This window comes from Lissotriton vulgaris, chromosome 7 (genome assembly GCF_964263255.1).
Source record: "Lissotriton vulgaris chromosome 7, aLisVul1.2, whole genome shotgun sequence".
NCBI lineage: Eukaryota > Metazoa > Chordata > Amphibia > Caudata > Salamandridae > Lissotriton > Lissotriton vulgaris.
Window position 1 is genome coordinate 1675586966 of NC_141695.1, and position 17447 is coordinate 1675604412.

At 42.1% G+C, this 17447-nt stretch overlaps 1 long non-coding RNA gene across 1 annotated transcript; it reads left to right on the top strand.

Moving 5' to 3' along the window:
- The first annotated feature begins 258 nt into the window (after positions 1-258).
- LOC147706289 (uncharacterized) lies at positions 259-15607 on the top strand. Its single transcript, XR_015297350.1, has 3 exons — positions 259-489; positions 9478-12223; positions 15371-15607. It is a non-coding gene; the product is annotated as an uncharacterized LOC147706289 (long non-coding RNA).
- Positions 15608-17447: the final 1840 nt, after the last annotated feature.

The following is a 17447-nucleotide window of genomic DNA, read 5'->3' on the forward strand; positions in this document are numbered from 1 at the left end:
ATTTATCAAACGATGAATAACGTACCCCGTGGTATCGTGATGCCCAGTGCGATCAATAACACCTAACCTCGTAATCGGGGCCGTAGTGCCCCTCTCCAGTATGGCTGCGTTATTATTGTCACAGCAACCACAGGCATGGTTTCCGTTTCGAACACAAAAACACCTATATTAGCGAGACTTGAGTGTGCCCATAAGTATTTCCAAAGCCTTGTTGTTCACTGTTAATTGTCTACACATTCTTAGGAAGTGTTCCGATATCTTCATTGTTTAGGGCGAACATTTTCTGAAGGAAATGGAATTTCTGTTCCTCCCGGAAATAGCAGCGAACTGCAGATCAGATAACATACGTATTCCATAGTACTATAGAGAATTGGACCTCCGGGTGTCTTCCTACTCACGTTCCTATGTATTCAGCAGCTTCTACTATCTCATGATTATGCAGCCTTTATTAGTCCGATTTTAAATATCGGATTTTCATTTTAAAATCTGGTAAGCGGCATCACTTCATTCTTTCATATTTGATTTTTTTTTTAAATGAGTTTCATCTACTGTAAAGATCCATATCGTATTGCTTATAAACCCTTCAACTGTTGAACTAAAAATCAGTGGCGGCTGGTGAGGTTTGAAAGTGGTGTGGCTGGGCTTGGTCAGTTGGGGGGTGTTCAAGATGTTGGTTGCCATTTTCTATCAAAATCTTTTCAAACAGAAATGGGATCAAAAGCGCGAATAATAAGAACATAGGCCTGGCTTGTTAGACAAGCCTGACCTCCTTTAGCAAAATGTAAAACAGGGGTTGGTATCTCCCTCACAGCATGTTTGTATTTAGATAATAGGATGGGTAGGGGGTAATAATCACAATGCATCTATAAAACCAGAATAATAAATAGTAGAATTAAGAATGCTCGCCCAAAGGAAAAACGTAGTCAGGCCATAAATTGCATAATTTGTGCCCAAAACAGAGATCAGTTTGTTCTTTCTTAGCCATGGTATTTATCAAAGGACAGTCTTTCCTGAGAGAAAGAAACAAATGGGGTTTGATGGAAAAACACACTTGCACATATTCAAGAAACTTCAATATGTTTCTCAAATTATTTCCAATCCTTTAGGACCTGACTTCTTCAGCTTGATCTTGTGCTTTAAATGGGGGCTAAAGGTGTTTTGATACTATTTTTAAACACCACCTGGTATTTTTACACCATTTTTAAATGTTTAAAATTACACCTAATGTGTAATGTCAGATTTGCGGTCTACTAATATACTTGCTTTCATGATAATTGTCATAGAGGTGCAACTGTTCCGTGCAGGAAACGCTAGTTCAGTAGTCTGCAATCAATGTCTAAAGCAATTTAATACTGACTCACAAAGCTATTTTTGCTTACATGTTTTCACTTGCGACTGCCAGCAATTCACAGACGGCGACCCTGCAGTCAAAATCCTTTTTATTACCTCGTAAATCATATATTTCAAAGGCTTGTGAGGAGCGGGCAGTCACACTGAAGCAAGAGTAGTTTGCTGCCATGCTTTGCGAACACCCAAACGTGAGTTTTATATTTTCTCACAATCTCCCCTTCAACCTCTTTTCTCCAGTAAACTAGTAGAGGTTTATTTTGATTTTTTTAAAAACTGTGCTTTTACACGAAGAAGCTGGCAACACAACCTCCGGTGTATAATTATTAAAGACAATCAAAAGCAGGAATGTCAGTGCTCAACCAGGGCCAGGAATTCACAATGCAAAAAGTGTGAAACTGGCTAACTCAGTCAAGTTATTTACTGAAACTTGCAGGAAATCGTAAAACTGCACCTATGCAAGATTGCTGTAGGCGTCATCACCTGCTTAGACATTAATGGCTTCCCTTTGTAATGTGAAGTATAAAACTGGGCCTGGGCCTTACCGGCTGGTGGTAAACTTTTCAAGTTCACATAACACAGTCTGCACACAAGTCCCACTCCAGACAGCAACCTGTTGTGCCCATGGACTAGCTGCTGCAGCCTCCCAGCAGTAATTCAGGCTGCTCTCTAAACCAGCACACTTTCAGCCAGTCCCGCTGCGCAGCAGTATTCAAGAAATGGCATCCAGTGCCGTCCACAATAACCAGGATTAATGGACGCGCGGGAACTGAAGCAGCCTCACTCACTGCGCAGACTCGAGCCTCTGCTTCCTCACTACCACGCCCTTTCCCATCTCGTCACAGGGGTGTCCCACCCACCCCTGTAACGATTTGGGAAAGGGTGGGGTTACAAGGCTCCTCACTCTGTGATTGACGTGGAGGTTTTGTTATCCCGGGCTTGCATTTAAAACGCCCGGGACAAACTTTACCTCCACGCCATCAGGGGAAGGAGACTGGGCTTTGAATCCGAGTCTTTGCTGAGCTGATGACATCACAGCCTTCAGGGCTGTGAGGTTATCGGCTCGGCAAACACTTAGACGTGATGGCTGTGTCCACAATGATTAATGGACAACTCAGGTGTCGATGGTGAGTAGGGAACACAGACAGTACTCCGTGTTCAAGGGGATAAATTAAATTAGAACGAGGGGGCATTTTTTATTTGATTGTACATGGAAACAAAATGAGCATTCAGCTGCTGCTTCAGCATTTATTATTGCTGTATGTAATGAGGGCGAAGCCCCGACGCCCATAGAGAGAAACCGCCACTGCTAAAAATATGATAAACGTTCAACTGTTTTCTTTCTAAAGTGGTGGGCACGTACCATTAATATAGCCAAATAGTTCTTGAAGTACTTAACCATTGTCTCCACTTTATTTCAGGTTTACCAGGCCCTTGTAAAAATGGAACTGGTTGCATTACATTGTATGCAGTGGGCATAAGTTTAGGATAGTAAGCACCTGGGCAACAATGAAATTATATGGTATGTTTGAGGCCTATGCTGCTGGGGGGAGAGGAGTCGCCATGATCCTCCTAGACGCAGAAAAAGCGTTCGACCGCGTCAGGTGGGTCTATCTATGGAATGTATTGATGGTGAGAGGGTTTGGCCCAAAAATCAGGACGGCCATTAAAGCCATGTATTGCGACCCAATGGCCCGAATACAGCTGATGGGCCAGAGTTCGGACAGGATTGGGATAAGCAGGGGCACCCGTCAAGGGTGTCCCTGCTCACCCATCCTGTTTGCTCTGTATATCGACCCCCTGGTTAGGCAGATTCTTGAGAACGGGGGAATACAGCCGGCAGTAACAAATGGATTTACGAGCAAAATATTGGCATACGCCGATGACCTGGCAGTAATTACACCAAAGCCAGCTGAGGCTATGCAGATATTGGTAGAGATCGCTAGCAAGTTTGGTATGTATTCGGGGTATCGCTTGAATGAGTCGAAGACCCAGGTAATTTGTTCCAGGGGGATAATTAAAATCGATCAAAGATATGTCGACTCGGCCACTTATCTCGGGGGAATAATTAATGCTGAAATAGGCTCTATTATACAAGATAATTACCTCCCGCTTTTTAAGAAAATCGAATCGGATTTAAAGCGTATGGACTCATTGCACCTTACACTCATTGGGAGAGCCAACGTGTTAAAGATGACCATGCTACCTAAATTACTGTATCTGTTTAGATGTATACCATATTTAATTGAGGAGGGTATGTTAAAAAAGATCGAGTCTATCTTTAACAGTTTTTTATGGCAATATGGTAAAACCAGGAGGGCATTAAAATTTATGACCCTCCCCCAGGAACGCGGAGGCTTGGCGATTCCAAATATCAGATTCTAACACTGGGCTGGTTTGTTAACTCAGATGTCCATATTATTTGAGCCAACTTCCAGAGAGAGATATACAAATGATCCTACATCAGATTTATATGTTTTACCTTCAATTTACGAACTACTGATGGGAAAGGAGGCTGTGGGGTTTTGTTGAGAAAAACCAGTCGCAGATTTTTTTTAAAATCCCGCTATAAGGTGGCTTTAAGTGCCTGGGATTTGTGGAAAAATCTGCAGAAACTGTTCCATATCCCTAAGATAAATCTATATACCCCGCTGTGGAACTCCGGGTATACACCAAATTTAGGTGTGGATGGGGCTTGGAAGTGCTGGGAGCAGTTGGGTATTCGGACTGTGGGCAATGTGACGTTGAATGGAAGCGTCGCTAGCTTCAACTGGCTGCAAGAGAAATATGGTCTCCCCAACGACCAAATCTTTAAGTACTTCCAGGTTTCACAAACACTTAAATCGGCTATGTCTGATATCTTGCCTGAGTCATATTGCCCTGTGCTGGGGTATTTGCTAGGAGGAGGAGATAGGATCAGCAGTATATATCAAGCACTTATTGAAAAATCCCCCGACGATCTTGAGGTTGCCTGGGCAGTTAGACTTCAAGATCCATATACCGATTTCGATAAGGCCCTGAGCTTGGATAAGCAGGTACTTCGATCCTCAAATTTGAAGGTTCAGCATTTTAAAACACTTTTTAACCTGTATTATACACCATCCAAGCTACATGATTGGGGCATGAGAAATGACAGTAACTGCCCCAGATGCCAGAAAGGTCCAGGGGACTTATTACATATGTTCTTTTACTGTGAGCAGCTTAGTTCGATTAAATCTGAGATAGAGAAATTTTTAGAGGGGCTGCTAGGCTTAAAGATCTGCCTATCCCCGACAATAATGATTCTCGGGAGTGACAGTAAAACGGCCCGTCTGAACAAAGAAACAGAGGCTTTTATCTTTATAGCTGTTGCTGTTCTACGTATTCTACTATCAGCTGCTTGGAAGGATCCTAATGCCCCAACCTTCCAATTGTGGCTGACCAGGCTTCTTGGTATTCACAATATCGAATCTACTCTATATTCTTATAAGGGTAAGAAAAAGCGGGATTTTGGAAATAAGATATGGGACCCCTTTAAAATTTGGAGGGAGGGGCAGCTTTGATCACCGGACGATGAGTTTCTAATATGTATATTTATTCGTATATGCAAACCCCTGCACATTTATTTATTGAATGACTAGCGTTATGTATGATGTTTTAAATGTATACTGAAACGTATTATGAAATAATGGAATTTTTCTTCATTAAGATGTATCTGTTTTTTGTACCAATGAATTTTCAATTAAAAAAAAAAAGAAATTATATGGTATGAGATCTCAATTCAAGATATCTGCCGCGAGTGTCAATAAAACCCCAAACTAAACAAAATAAAATAATGTCATTCAGTATACACCAGAGATACCACATATGTCTCCCAATATGCCCTAGAATTTATGGTAAATTAACAATAAACATGAAGAAGTTAATAGTATCAATGGTGTGCGAAGCACAGAACCAGGAGTTGCACCAGAGGAAGTACAGCTGAAAAGATAATATGAAGAAGTTAACAGTGTAAAATGTGGGCAAATCACTGATCCAGGTGTTGCACTAGAGAAAATGCTGTGCGAATCACAGTGTTTTTCCAGTAAAAGATTCTCCTGGTCTAATTCCCCACAACTAGATGGTACACTTACACTCAATTTTATGTCAAGAATCGAGGCTCATATTATACTTTCTAATCTTGCTTTAATATAATAGCAGCCGAGATAAACTTATCAACTACAGTTCCCAGAAGGCCAAGCAACGGGTTGACCAATGGGAAACTATGGAATCAACAACAACAACCAATGAACACACAGTCTCAGGTATAACAATAGCTCTGACTGCAAACAGCCCTCTTTTCTTGCTGCTCGCAGTCAAGATAAGTACACGCTCTCGTTATTGCTCTTTTATATTGTATTGTTTTACTTGGTATATATTTGCCTGGTTATAGTATTTAGTTGGCGGCCTCTGCCTTTCCATTGCTCTTTGCGCTACTCCTTTCTTGCCACCTGCATTTAGTGTTCCTTTGCGCTCCTCCCTTTGCCACGTTTCTTAACTTGGCATCCAGATCCTTTGGTTCTGGCCACAGACGCTTTCCTCCAAGACTGGTCTCCTTATCTCAATTACGCTTTACCCCCTTTTGTTATGATCAACAGGGTCCTTGCCAAGACCAGACGCTAACCTGCCTCGCTGGTGATTGTGGTCCTCTTCTGGCAGTCTCAGATCTTGTTCCCATCTCTGCTGGAGATGGTGGTGGACTTCCCGGTTCTTCTTCCTTCTTGCAGCAATCTCCTGTTAGATCCCTTGGGTCAACCACACAATCTTATTCTGGACAACACTGGTTCTGTCGCGTGGAAGTCTCAGGTCTAACCACTCCAACCACCTCATTTCGCAAGAGGCTTCTCTCTTCATTAGCAGAGCTTGGGCCCTAGGAACAACTAAAGCTTACAAGTCAGCATGGTCTTTGTGGGCAAGCTGGTGTTTGGGAAAACATATTGATTCCTTTTCAGCACATTTGAATTACATTGTCAGGTAAGTCTTACAGAACGGTTAATCTGTATAAATCAGCGATTTCCCTTAATCACTGTCCTTTTGAGGGCAAACCAGCGGGTATGCACCCCCTTATTTGTCGTCTACTAAGAGGCGTTACGTTTTCTAAACCTCCTTTAGCAAAGTACTCTAAATTGTTGTACGTGAATTTGATACGCAAACTCTTTTCTGATTGGCCATGATAATGCTGTTCTCCCTATACAGATCCTCCAGGACTTCGCGGTCTGCCGCGAAATCGGCATTTTTGTAAAAATGCTGTGATTTTTACAAAAGTGCCAGCGAAATCGGCACTTTTGTAAAAATGTCGCGATTTTTACAAAAGTGCCAGCGAAATCCAGATGTCCATTGCTGGAATGTTGATATTTCCTCATGCATCGAAGCCCAGCCTCAATCATATTTAACTTGGAATTTAGGTCACAGAGTCTGTTGTTGCATATGAATATTTTACCCATAAAAATGGTTACTGGTGCACAGGTTGGTCTACCACTTGAAGAGAGATTATGTGATGTATGTAAGAAGTCGGTGCAACATTTGGATCATGTTTTATGTACCTGCCCTACCTTGCAGTCTAACTAATGTCTTTTTCTAACAATTGTGTTTTTGAACTATGCTTTTAGTAGGGCAAAAGAGCCGGCTCGTTTGTTATTTAACCCCTCTTAATGAAATGATGTGTTTTACATTTTTTAAAGAATTTGCAAACGAGTTGAGCATTTTTTGGTGGTATAATTTTTAGTGGTTCTCATTGTAGATCTGACTCTTAAATCTTGAAAGTAAGAAATGCATTGAATGCTTCTGGAATATATTTTAGTTTAAATAATTTGTTTATTTTGTGTTTGCGCCTCTCGCCAGCTACGTCGAGAAAAGGACGGAGGCTCAAATCCAATCAGCAGCTACTTATATTGCCAGAAAAGTTAGGTTGTAGCTGTAAGGCATATGAGAAAGAGTTACAGTGTCCTGGCTCACTCTTCAGCTATTTAACTGCCTAGTGAGACACTGTTCAGACCCTCCAGGATTTCGCGGTTTGCCGCGAAATCGGCACATTTGTAAAAATGCAGCGATTTTTACAAAAGTGCCAGCGAAATCCAGATGTCCATTGCTGCATCCGTGCTGCCTGTGACTAATTTGACTCTAAATGTCGTACAATGGATTGAACTGATTATATACTATTACCTTTTCTTCACAGGGGTAGTGTCTGATCGAATGCTTTAATTATACCCAAATGTAATAAAACTAATTTAAAAAATAAAATGTGGACTGGGGTGTGGCTGAGCCAACTTGGATGTGGCCTCCTGATCCCAGATCTCCTCTCTGCTTCCTGCTTAATCATGAGACCTCGCCCTTCAAAAAATTAACCCAGGAGACCATGGAGCAGCATAGGTGCATATACTGTGATCCCTGGTGTGGATAGCAAGTTAGGGGTCTCACCCTCCAACTTGTACCCCATTGCGCTACAGTGAAGTTAAGGCCATATGCCAGCAACTAAAATGGCGATGCAACTCTGCTGAGGCCTGAAACGCACCTGACGGCATGCAGGGGACTCCTACAGTTGAGGCATAAGTGCTGATGGCAGTGAATCAGGACAATATAGCCAGAGACATAGTGGGTTGCCCTGTTACCTAGGATGCTTTGGTGCGGAGTATCTGGAGGGCATTAAGGAGTCTTCAAGTGCGGCAGGGGCCAAGCCTAAATCCAGGAGAAACACTTGAGGGTGTGAACTGATGGCGAGACATCAGTCTGGATCGGAGCTTGCAGTGGCCTCTAAGGGTGGAGAGGAACTCAACCCCGCTCCATAACACCATCTAAGTGGTGCCTGCGGGCTGAATGGAGGACCTCCAGTTGGATGTCACTACCTCATGAAACTAACACCAGCTCACCCAATATTTTAAGGGTTTGTGGACCTGGCACATAGAATACTTTGCTCTGAGGATCTTCAACTAAAACACTTACGCTAAAAATCTGTGCTTAGCATAGTGTGCCGCCCGACTTGTATTTTGCTGTTTCTGTCATTGCATCCAGATATGTGATACAACAAGTAATATCATACCTACAACAAGTCAGGACTATTGGCTTTGCCAATGGTTATTAGTTGCATAAGATAAATAATTGCAACTATGGCTTGTTACATATAATATTGAAAAAGCTTCCGCTTATAGCCCTGGTGACACCACAATGTTGCTGCTCTTGCGTTTTAAGAAGAGAAGGTAAATTCAGAAAGAAAATGAATCTTTAAAGGATTTCCCTCCCCCACAACGCTCACCTGGCATGACGCCAGTAACTTCTCCACTAGTCAGACCCTCCAGGATTTCGTGGTTTGTTGCTAAATCGGCACTTTTGTAACAATGCCGCTATTTTTACAAAAGTGCCCACTAAGATATCTGTGTTTGTTGTAGGAAAAACTGCCAAATAAAATGCCGCAAAATTTCCATATTTGTGCCGCTAAATTTCCATTTTTGTGCCGCAAAATTTGCGAATCCATGCTGCCTGGTTTCTATCGAACGTATGTCTGATGTCAAGGCTATGGATGTTTCCTCTCGTCAGTTTACCCCTTCTGGTGTGTTGTTTCACATTAATAGGCATACTAAAACGAATTTGAACAATGTCTTTTATCCCTATTTGCCTTCTCAACCTAAACTATGTGTAGGTCAATGCCTCAAAGTGTACGAACAACAGACCTTTGATTTCAGAACGTCCTCCCATTCCCAACTTCTCATTTCTTTCTGCAAACCTCATAATCCAGTTTCTTCTGCCAATTTAGCCTGTTTGGGTTCGCTGGGCCATGTCCCTTGCTGGTATTGGTGTTTCTGTTTTCGTGGCCCATTCCACCAGAGGAGCCATGGCCTCCAAAACCTTTTGGGCAGGCTCCAGATTAGAGGACATTCTGAGATCGGCGGATTGGTCTAATGACAATGTGTTCAGAATATTTTATTGTAAACCTGTCATTTCTGCTGATTCTTTGGTTGTTGATATCCTTGAACAAGCATAATATGAGCCTCCTGTCTTGAGATAAAATGTAGATTTTCCTAGTAATTTATGACGGAAAGTCTTAATTTTACTAGACACAGAGACGAGCATTATCCCACCGCAACACCTTTTTAACATGTGTTTTCTCCCTCCCTACAGCGGCTCCAGCTCTACCACCCGCTTCTTCCTGGTCGGATCCAGCATCCTCAAAAGGATCCTACTCCTCTACGTTGTGCTTCATCAATCACTTGCGATTCTCCGACCCTCGCTCCTGCTGCAAGGACGACCTTGCTGGACTTCGGTCAAGACGGTTATGGACACTATCTAATCTGCTCGCTGAAGGAAAGAGGGCTGTTCGCAGTCAGAGCTATCGTTATACCTGATACCTGAGACTGTATGTTCATTGGTTGTTGTTGTTAATTCCATAGTTTCCCATTGGTGAACCCAGTGCTTGGCCTTCTGGGAACTGTAGTTTATACGTTTATCTTGGCTGCTATTATATTAAAGCAAGATTAGAAAGCATGATACTCGCCTCTGGGTCTTTAATAAAACGAAAACTTTTCGTCATAAATTATTAGGAAAATCTACATTCTGTGGCACTTTCCTGGATTGGGCACAATCAATCTGTGACGCTACCAAGTGATACGTGAATGATAGTCAAAATACATTATGTACAAACATACAGTGGAAAAGACCAGTTAATCCAGTAAAACAAAACGAGTGCAAGATTGGCCAAAATGCAGGAAAAGAGCTTAACCCCTTCGCTGAGATGCCTCCCCCCGTGCTAAGTTTTTTTTTGGCTATTTGGGCGTAGTTCGCACTTAGGCCCCCATAACTTTTTCTCCACATAAGGTATTCACGCAAAATTTGCACCCTTTTCTTCCAACATCCTGAGGATTCTAGCGGTACCTCTGGCGGGGCTCGAGAATTCAGCCAAAATACAGCCTCATTTTGGGTCCTTTGGGAAAAATTTGAACAAAGTGCTGCAGAAGAAATAGTCTGATTTTTCACTTCAAATGGTATCAACAAAAGGTTTGCGGTTCTAAAATGACCATCTTTCTAGCTTTTAGGAACATGCAGATGTTTGTTAGAAAACCAACATTTTCTGTACAGTTTTGATATTTGGCTGGGACATGGCCTATTTTTATTAATTTTTTGTGCTTTCAACCTCCTCTCAGTTAGTGGTAGAAATTGGTGTGAAACTAATAATACCTTCATGAACAGTAGACACAATTCTGAATTCAGCAAAGGGTCATTTTTTCTAGATCCTTCAAGGTTTTCCTATAGAAAGTAATAGCTGAAATAAAAAAATATTGACATTGAGTTAAAAAAAGCAAGAAGAACAATTGATGGACAGAATGCAGAACAATGTCATACATTCACCCCTAGTACAGAGATCTGGGCCTAAATCCATCTTTTTTTGCTTACCATGCCATTCCAGTTTGGACCCAGCCATATGCAAATCAGTCTTGACCCTGCGCCCAATGTATATGCAAACCCCTGCACATTTATTTATTGAATGACTAGCGTTATGTATGATGTTTTAAATGTATACTGAAACGTATTATGAAATAATGGAATTTTTCTTTATTAAGATGTATCTGTTTTTTGTACCAATGAATTTTCAATAAAAAAAAAAAAAGAAATTATATGGTATGAGATCTCAATTCAAGATATCTGCCGCGAGTGTCAATAAAATAAAACCCCAAACTAAACAAAATAAAATAATGTCATTCAGTATACACCAGAGATACCACAAATGTCTCCCAATATGCCCTAGAATTTATGGTAAATTAACAATAAACATGAAGAAGTTAATAGTATCAATGGTGTGCGAAGCACAAAACCAGGAGTTGCACCAGAGGAAGTACAGCTGAAAAGATAATATGAAGAAGTTAACAGTGTAAAATGTGGGCAAATCACTGATCCAGGTGTTGCACTAGAGAAAATGCTGTGCGAATCACAGTGTTTTTCCAGTAAAAGATTCTCCTGGTCTAATTCCCCACAACTAGATGGTACACTTACACTCAATTTTATGTCAAGAATCGAGGCTCATATTATACTTTCTAATCTTGCTTTAATATAATAGCAGCCGAGATAAACTTATCAACTACAGTTCCCAGAAGGCCAAGCAACGGGTTGACCAATGGGAAACTATGGAATCAACAACAACAACCAATGAACACACAGTCTCAGGTATAACAATAGCTCTGACTGCAAACAGCCCTCTTTTCTTGCTGCTCGCAGTCAAGTTAAGTACACACTCTCGTTATTGCTCTTTTATATTGTATTGTTTTACTTGGTATATATTTGCCTGGTTATAGTATTTAGTTGGCGGCCTGTGCCTTTCCATTGCTCTTTGCGCTACTCCTTTCTTGCCACCTGCATTTAGTGTTCCTTTGCGCTCCTCCCTTTGCCACGTTTCTTAACTTGGCATCCAGATCCTTTGGTTCTGGCCACAGACGCTTTCCTCCAAGACTGGTCTCCTTATCTCAATTACGCTTTACCCCCTTTTGTTATGATCAACAGGGTCCTTGCCAAGACCAGACGCTAACCTGCCTCGCTGGTGATTGTGGTCCTCTTCTGGCAGTCTCAGATCTTGTTCCCATCTCTGCTGGAGATGGTGGTGGACTTCCCGGTTCTTCTTCCTTCTTGCAGCAATCTCCTGTTAGATCCCTTGGGTCAACCACACAATCTTATTCTGGACAACACTGGTTCTGTCGCGTGGAAGTCTCAGGTCTAACCACTCCAACCAGCTCATTTCGCAAGAGGCTTTTCTCTTCATTAGCAGAGCTTGGGCCCCAGGAACAACTAAAGCTTACAAGTCAGCATGGTCTTTGTGGGCAAGCTGGTGTTTGGGAAAACATATTGATTCCTTTTCAGCACATTTGAATTACATTGTCAGGTAAGTCTTACAGAATGGTTAATCTGTATAAATCAGAGATTTCCCTTAATCACTGTCCTTTTGAGGGCAAACCAGCGGGTATGCACCCCCTTATTTGTCGTCTACTAAGAGGCGTTACGTTTTCCAAACCTTCTTTAGCAAAGTACTCTAAGTTGTTGTACGTGAATTTGATACGCAAACTCTTTTCTGATTGGCCAGATAATGCTGTTCTCTCTATACAGATCCTCCAGGATTTTGCGATTTCGTGGTCTGCCGCGAAATCGTCACTTTTGTAAAAATGCTGCGATTTTTACAAAAGTGCCAGCGAAATCGTCACTTTTGTAAAAATGCAGCGATTTTTACAAAAGTTCCAGCGAAATCCAGATGTCCATTGCTGGAATGTTGATATTTCCTCATGCATCGAAGCCCAGCCTCAATCATATTTAACTTGGAATTTAGGTCACAGAGTCTGTTGTTGCATATGAATATTTTACCCATAAAATTGGTTACTGGTGCACAGGTTGGTCTACCACTTGAAGAGAGATTATGTGATGTATGTAAGAAGTCGGTGCAACATTTGGATCATGTTTTATGTACCTGCCCTACCTTGCAGTCTAACTAATGTCTTTTTCTAAAAATTGTGTTTTTTGAACTATGCTTTCAGTACGGCAAAAGAGCCGGCTCGTTTGTTATTTAACCCCTCTTAATGAAACAATGTGTTTTACATTTTTTTTAAAAATTTGCAAACGAGTTGAGCATTTTTTGGTGGTATAATTTTTAGTAGTTCTCATTGTAGATCTGACTCTTAAATCTTGAAAGTAAGAAATGCATTGAATGCTTCTGGAATATATTTTAGTTTAAATAATTTGTTTATTTTGTGTTTGCGCCTCTCGCCAGCTACATAGAGAAAAGGACGGAGGCTCGAATCCAATCAGCAGCTACTTATATTGCCAGAAAAGTTAGGATGTAGCTGTAAGGCATATGAGAAAGAGTTACAGTGTCCCGGCTCACTCTTCAGCTATTTAACTGCCTAGTGAGACACTGTTCAGACCCTCCAGGATTTCGCGGTTTGCCGCGAAATCGGCACTTTTGTAAAAATGCAGCGATTTTTACAAAAGTGCTAGCGAATTCCAGTTGTCCATTGCTGCATCCGTGCTGCCTGTGACTAATTTGACTCTCAATGTCGTACTATGGATTGAACTGATTATATACTATTACCTTTTCTTCACAGGGGTAGTGTCTGATCGAATGCTTTAATTATACCCAAATGTAATAAAACTAATTTAAAAAATAAAATGTGGACTGGGGTGTGGCTGAGCCAACTTGGATGTGGCCTCCTGATCCCAGATCTCCTCTCTGCTTCCTGCTTAATCATGAGACCTCGCCCTTCAAAAAATTAACCCAGGAGACCATGGAGCAGCATAGGTGCATATACTGTGATCCCTGGTGTGGATAGCAAGTTAGGGGTCTCGCCCACCAACTTGTACCCCATTGCGCTACAGTGAAGTTAAGGCCATATGCCAGCAACTAAAATGGCGATGCAACTCTGCTGAGGCCTAAAACGCACCTGACGGCATGCAGGGGACTCCTACAGTTGAGGCATAAGTGCTGATGGCAGTGAATCAGGACAATATAGCCAGAGACATAGAGGGTTGCCCTGTTACCTAGGATGCTTTGGTGCTGAGTATCTGGAGGGCATTAAGGAGTCTTCAAGTGCGGCAGGGGCCATGCCTGAATCCAGGAGAAACACTCGAGGGTGTGAACTGATGGCGAGACATCAGTCTGGATCGGGGCTTGCAGTGGCCTTTAAGGGTGGAGGGGAACTCATCCTCGCTCCATAACACCATCTAAGTGGTGCCTGCGGGCTGAATGGAGGACCTCCAGTTGGATGTCACTACCTCATGAAACTAACATCAGCTCACCCAATATTTTAAGGGTTTGTGGACCTGGCACATAGAATACTTTGCTCTGAGGATCTGCAACTAAAACACTTCCGCTAAAAATCTGTGCTTAGCATAGTGTGCCGCCCGACTTGTATTTTGTTGTTTCTGTCATTGCATCCAGATATGTGATACAACAAGTAATATCATACCTACAACAAGTCAGGACTATTGGCTTTGTCAATGGTTATTAGTTGCATAAGATAAATAATTGCAACTATGGCTTGTTACATATAATATTGAAAAAGCTTCCGCTTATAGCCCTGGTGACACCACAATGTTGCTGCTCTTGCGTTTGAAGAAGAGAAGGCAAATTCAGAAAGAAAATGAATCTTTAAAGGATTTCCCTCCCCCACAACGCTCACCTGGCATGACGCCAGTAACTTCTCCACTAATCAGACCCTCCCGGATTTCGCGGTTTGTTGCTAAATCGGCACTTTTGTAACAATGCCGCTATTTTTACAAAAGTGCCCACTAAGATATCTGTGTTTGTTGTAGGAAAAACTGCCAAATAAAATGCCGCAAAATTTCCATATTTGTGCCGCTAAATTTCCATTTTTGTGCCGCTAAATTTGCGAATCCATGCTGCCTGGTTTCTATCGAACGTGTGTCTGATGTCAAGGCTATGGATGTTTCCTCTCGTCAGTTTACCCCTTCTGCTGTGTTGTTTCACATTAATAGGCGTACTAAAACGAATTTGAACAATGTCTTTTATCCCTATTTGCCTTCTCAACCTAAACTATGTGTAGGTCAATGCCTCAAAGTGTACGAACAACGGACCTTTGATTTCAGAACGTCCTCCCATTCCCAACTTCTCATTTCTTTCTGCAAACCTCATAATTCAGTTTCTTCTGCCAATTTAGCCTGTTTGGGTTCGCTGGGCCATGTCCCTTGCTGGTATTGGTGTTTCTGTTTTCGGGGCCCATTCCACCAGAGGAACCATGGCCTCCAAAACCTTTTGGGCAGGCTCCAGATTAGAGGACATTCTGAGATCGGCGGATTGGTCTAATGACAATGTGTTCAGAATATTTTATTGTAAACCTGTCATTTCTGCTGATTCTTTGGTTGTTGATATCCTTGAACAAGCATAATATGAGCCTCCTGTCTTGAGATAAAATGTAGATTTTCCTAGTAATTTATGACGGAAAGTCTTAATTTTATTAGACACAGAGACGAGTATTATCCCACCGCAACACCTTTTTAACATGTGTTTTCTCCCTCCCTACAGCGGCTCCAGCTCTACCACCCGCTTCTTCCTGGTCGGATCCAGCATCCTCAAAAGGATCCTACTCCTCTACGTTGTGCTTCATCAATCACTTGCGATTCTCCGACCCTCGCTCCTGCTGCAAGGACGACCTTGCTGGACTTCGGTCAAGACGGTTATGGACACTATCTAATCTGCTCGCTGAAGGAAAGAGGGCTGTTCACAGTCAGAGCTATCGTTATACCTGATACCTGAGACTGTATGTTCATTGGTTGTTGTTGTTAATTCCATAATTTCCCATTGGTGAACCCAGTGCTTGGCCTTCTGGGAACTGTAGTTTATACGTTTATCTTGGCTGCTATTATATTAAAGCAAGATTAGAAAGCATGATACTCGCCTCTGGGTCTTTAATAAAACGAAAACTTTTCGTCATAAATTATTAGGAAAATCTACATTCTGTGGCACTTTCCTGGATTGGGCACAATCAATCTGTGACGCTACCAAGTGATACGTGAATGATAGTCAAAATACATTATGTACAAACATACAGTGGAAAAGACCAGTTAATCCAGTAAAACAAAACGAGTGCAAGATTGGCCAAAATGCAGGAAAAGAGCTTAACCCCTTCGCTGCAATGCCTCCCCCCGTGCTAAGTTTTTTTTTGGCTATTTGGGCGTAGTTCGCACTTAGGCCCCCATAACTTTTTCTCCACATAAGGTATTCAGGCAAAATTTGCACCCTTTTCTTCCAACATCCTGAGGATTCTAGCGGGACACAGGGTTTGTCGATTCCTCTGGCGGGGCTCGAGAATTTAGCCAAAATACAGCCTCATTTTGGGTCCTTTGGGAAAAATTTGAACAAAGTGCTGCAGAAGAAATAGTCTGATTTTTCACTTCAAATGGTATCAACAAAAGGTTTGCGGTTCTAAAATGACCATCTTTCTAGCTTTTAGGAACATGCAGATGTTTGTTAGAAAACCAACATTTTCTGTACAGTTTTGACATTTGGCTGGGACATGGCCTATTTTTATTAATTTTTTGTGCTTTCAACCTCCTCTCAGTTAGTGGTAGAAATTGGTGTGAAACTAATAATACCTTCATGAACAGTAGACACAATTCTGAATTCAGCAAAGGGTCATTTTTTCTAGATCCTTCAAGGTTTTCCTATAGAAAGTAACAGCTGAAATAAAAAAATATTGACATTGAGTTAAAAAAAGCAAGAAGAACAATTGATGGACAGAATGCAGAACAATGTCATACATTCACCCATAGTACAGAGATCTGGGCCTAAATCCATCTTTTTTTGCTTACCATGCCATTCCAGTTTGGACCCAGCCATATGCAAATCAGTCTTGACCCTGCGCCCAATGGGAACAGTCCAGCCCGAACTGCCAGGCCAGGTCCCCCCTGGACTGGAAACAAGCATCAAAGGACCGGTTTAGGGCTTTCAGCCAGGATAGCTTGACTTCAGTGGCATGGAGAGCTCAGGACCCATGTCTGGGCATACCTGTCCCACTCGGGTTGACAAATGCAAAAAGAACAATTGATGGACAGAATGTAGATCAATGTCATACATTCACCCCAGTACAAAGAACTGTGCCTAAATCCATTGTTTTTTTGCTCCCCGTACCATTCCAGTTTGGAATGGATTCAACCCAGATCTGTGACTGGGGGTGAGTGTCTGAAAAGTTTCTGCGCTCTGTCCATCATCTTGTGTTTGCTTGGTTCTGCCTAAGTTGGCAGGGTATGCCCAGACGTGGGTCCCTTGCTCACTTTGCCAATGGATTCAAGCTAGCCTGGCTGATGAAACCGGTCCCAGGATGCTTGTTCTATTTCAGGGAAGACGTGGCTTGGCAGTTCGGGTTGGACTGTTCCCATGAGGCACAGGGTCAAGACTGATTGCATATAGCTGGGTCCGAACTGAGGTGGCGAAGTGAGCTAAAGAATAATCGTGGATTCAACCCAGATCTGTGACTGGGGGTGAGTTTCTGAAAAGTTTCATCTCTCCGTCCATCATCTCCTTGTGTTTGCTTTATACGCCCTAAATTTGCAGGGTATGTCCAGACGTGGGTCTCTTGCTCACTTTGCCACTGAATTCCAAC